Here is a 3,953-nt window from a genome sequence, read left to right on the forward strand (position 1 = left end):
TTATTTCCCATGCTCTACTATTTTGAGTGTGGGAATATATGTACACTCATGTGTTTCTGTGCCTAAGTACATAAGGTTGCAGCAGTAGGGTTCTATAAGAAATACAAGTTTTCATTCACAGCGAAGGAACAAATCCAGTTCAGAATTTGACTACATGACTTGCTGCTGATTTCTAATTGAACTATGGCCATGAACTTCAGACTGGCCAGGCAGCCGCCTATGGAACTAGGGCCAAAATATGTACACTCATGTGTTTCTGTGCCTAAGTACATAAGGTTGCAGCAGTAGGGTTCTATAAGAAATACAAGTTTTCATTCACAGCGAAGGAACAAATCCAGTTCAGAATTTGACTACATGACTTGCTGCTGATTTCTAATTGAACTATGGCCATGAACTTCAGACTGGCCAGGCAGCCGCCTATGGAACTAGGGCCAAAATAGAAATGATGCTCAGTACGTTCTTGTTGATGGACCAATGTGCAGAAATGACATGCCAGAAAATGTCTAACGACTGAAGAAAACAGTCCTGACTGGTAGTGTTTTACAGATTTCCATGGCGTAACTATTCCCACGATGGCCAATTTCAAGTTACCAATCTGACATCACTGAACTTGAAGTTGGGAGATGTGAGCAATCACCCCATGAGAACTGGCTCCAGTACACTATTGGATCACTCTTAGTCTTTTTAACCAAGATTATGAATTCCTTTTAAAATAGCTAATAGCAAGGAAGTATATACATGATAAGACCAAGGTTTCAATAAATTACAAACACATCATTGCTGGTTTCCAGCTATAATAATATGAGTAGTTAGCTCAAAGAGAGCTCCAGTCTCCCACTGAATCCATTGTTGGCTTAGGTCTCCTCGAGTCACCACTGGCTCATGTAGATACACTAACCATATTGTATGAATCAAAGATTAGGATCTGTGTTTGTAAAGAGTAAGAATATACTTATGGACACAGAGAAACAAAATTTAAATTTGTGATTGTCTTTTAAAAATGTTGGAACAGTCATAGTTGTTGACTTCATGACGACAGGCACAGTTGGTGATAATAGAGGGGACCTCTGCTTTCAGAAGCAGGTTCTCCAAAGCCTCTGGGGATCCCTGTATGTTCTGCAACTCTATAGGTTTAAAGCAATGATTGTTATAAATACTTTCCACTATACAAGGGATAGATTATTTGAAATGAAATTAAAAGCACTATGCTGGAAAAGGATTTTTAGGATTTGGACTGAGACTAACTCAACCAGTAAACAATGTCTACAAACTAGGCCAGTGTTTTTTCAAAAATCCTATTTCTTGGAGTCACTTCTGGAGTCATGGGAGGTAGGAGGAGAATTTAGTACATAAAAGAGTTGTTTTTATATTTTGAGGGTTCTGGCTAGAAGTTTATTTACAGCCCATTTCTCAGTATTACAAAAAAAATTTAAGCAGTAATTAGGTAAGCAAGACCACCTTCTATATTTAAGAAACTTAGTCTGAGATAGAATAAATTCATAATTATTCAAAAACTGATAGCAAGACTTACTATTTTTTTTCCAAGATGAATACTTAGTACCTTCCAATTTCAAATATAGTTTAAAAAAATTAAAAAACCCTTTTCAAACATGTCAACTAATATTTGAACCATTTTAGGTAGTCAAGTGTGTGATACATCACATGAAAGTATGTCTCACTTGATTTGTTTCACTTTATTTTAACATCATCCCTAAAGCCCTTTTTTCATACATAACTCAAATAACAACCCCCAAAATGCAGTATAACAACCTTATCTCCACTGGTGTCTGGTTGGCACCAATCTGCCCTGACCTTAGACACAAGCCATTGTTAAGGGTATAACGCATTTACATATTTTGCAATAAAACATCGGTTATTTGCATTACTGTGTCAAGTTTTATTTGATTCTTTCACCTAAAAATGACTCATTTTCCTTTCTTGTATTTTAAAAACCAACTACTCTAAGCTTGTTTGAGAATAATCAAAAATTGCCCATTTAGCTAGAAGTCATTTTCTTTTCAAAAGGCAAATGTTATTTAATCTTTCAGCTGTTCATTGTGCCATCATAAATACTTTCTTTTCAGCACAGTTGTGGGGACTGAAATGAGCCCACTAATTGCCTCCCATTTCGACTGACATGTGGTGGTTTAGTGGAAAGAGAACACAGCAGGGAGAAGGAAATAGGAGGCTGAGAAAATGAGAGCTAATTATTTTCACTGCCTCATGTCAGGCTCTGTGTCAGCCTTGTTTTTACAAACTGGAAGGTTTAGCACTAAATAAAACAAACTGGCGTCATGTTTTTATATACTGGCAGTGTCATGGAAGCAGCTGCACATCTCAAAGACAATATAATGCCTGCGTTCGCATGGACACCATCTGACAGACACTGTGAGCCACGGCTAATGAGGACATCACAGTGGTGCCAAGTGAAAGGTGCTGAATTATGTATGATTCTTCATCAGTACAGCAATAGTCCTGTACATCATTATGAGACATTGTTTTGCCGAAGAGATTAAAACATTCTTAGTTCCAGACCCTGCAACCTATACGCACTGAAAGAGGTTATTAATGGAATTTTTAGGGAGAGTTTCTTGCGGATTTCTTTTTGGTTGAAAAACAAATCTCATGGGACAAAGCCGTGATGGGTCAAGACACTGTATAGATAAAGAAGAGAAGCAAATTAACCATACTTGCATTATCTTCCTTTTAAAGGCAGCATAATAAAATAGAGTGTAGCAGGGTGATACATAATGATAAATAACCCAGGTGCTGTCACGGGATGTTCTACTCTCCTGCCTTTAAAACAGCAGGTTTCAGCAGCTGAGCTAGATAATAGCAACGCATGTAAAGGCGCCTTTGGAGGCCTAAGTCATCAACATCTTACTACTTTTAATAACCAGCATGACCAACATTTCTATCATACTTTTATTTCATCTTGTGTTACTTCTTACATTTCACAACAGTCAGTCGCCTGCTATGAGACTGTTTCCCTTCCTCACCCTCTTGAATCTTAAAAAGTTGATTCCAACCTCTGTATTTTATAAATTTTCAAATGTTTGCTCAGTGCAGGCCTTTGTCAGGTGGAGGGGCCTCTTTGCTAGAATCCTGAGTGCTCTCTGGTGGTTTTACTTTTTCTTTAGACTGGGCATGCCCAGGACTTAAGTTCCAGTCCCAACACAGCTAAGTGAACTTGCTGCAAATCTCAACATTTGCTGAGCCTCTGTCTACTCATCTGTAAAATGGGGACAGTGCTATTTCTAACAGCACTGTAAGACTGTGAGGATTAGATAACATGACTTAATCTTAAAAACATTATTCTGAGTGAAAGAAATTGGACATATACAGTGCCTACTGTGAATTTCAATGTCGTGAAGTTCTAGAGCAGGCAAAATTAATCTATGTTAATAGAAACTGGGGGAGTGGGTTCCTCTGGTTGTGCAGTGGGAATCAACTGGAGAAGGGCAAGGGAGAAGGGCAGCAGGGAACTTAGTAGAGTAGTGGAAACAACTTGCCTGATTGGGTGGTTACAGTGGTTCAAACATCTGTCAAAGTTCACTAATCTATGCACTTAAAAATCTGTGCGTTTTATTGTATGCAAATTGTATCTTAATAAAAAGATACGTCAGTTGGTTTTTTGTTTTTTCTTTTGTTTTTGTCTGTTACCTTCAGGTAGAGGTTATCTGTAGGAGCCTGAAAGCCTGATTTGGAGTCTGTTTCCTTCTGAAATGTCCTGAATAATCTTGGCCCTAGATTTCCAAAGATTTATCTATGGTGTTGATATTTGCAATAAAATTTTGGTAGAGAAAAAAGTGGAGAGAGAGATTGTTGTCTATGAATTGCCCAGAATTTAAAATAGTATTGATAGTTTAATTTTTGTGCTGCCTTTAATCCTTTTTTTATTCAGAAAATTTACCTGTATCTTGATTATTTCTTTTTATTCTCTTCCTTTCTCT

The 3,953-nt window shown here is 37.5% G+C and overlaps 1 protein-coding gene across 1 annotated transcript in view; it reads left to right on the plus strand.

The window, feature by feature from the left end:
* Positions 1 to 3,953, plus strand: part of MAP3K20 (mitogen-activated protein kinase kinase kinase 20) — a 141,387-nt gene that overhangs the window by 121,931 nt on the left and 15,503 nt on the right. The window lies entirely within an intron of this gene.

Source organism: Pteropus alecto, unplaced genomic scaffold (assembly GCF_000325575.1).
Source record: "Pteropus alecto unplaced genomic scaffold, ASM32557v1 scaffold3, whole genome shotgun sequence".
In the NCBI taxonomy this organism is placed as follows: domain Eukaryota; kingdom Metazoa; phylum Chordata; class Mammalia; order Chiroptera; family Pteropodidae; genus Pteropus; species Pteropus alecto.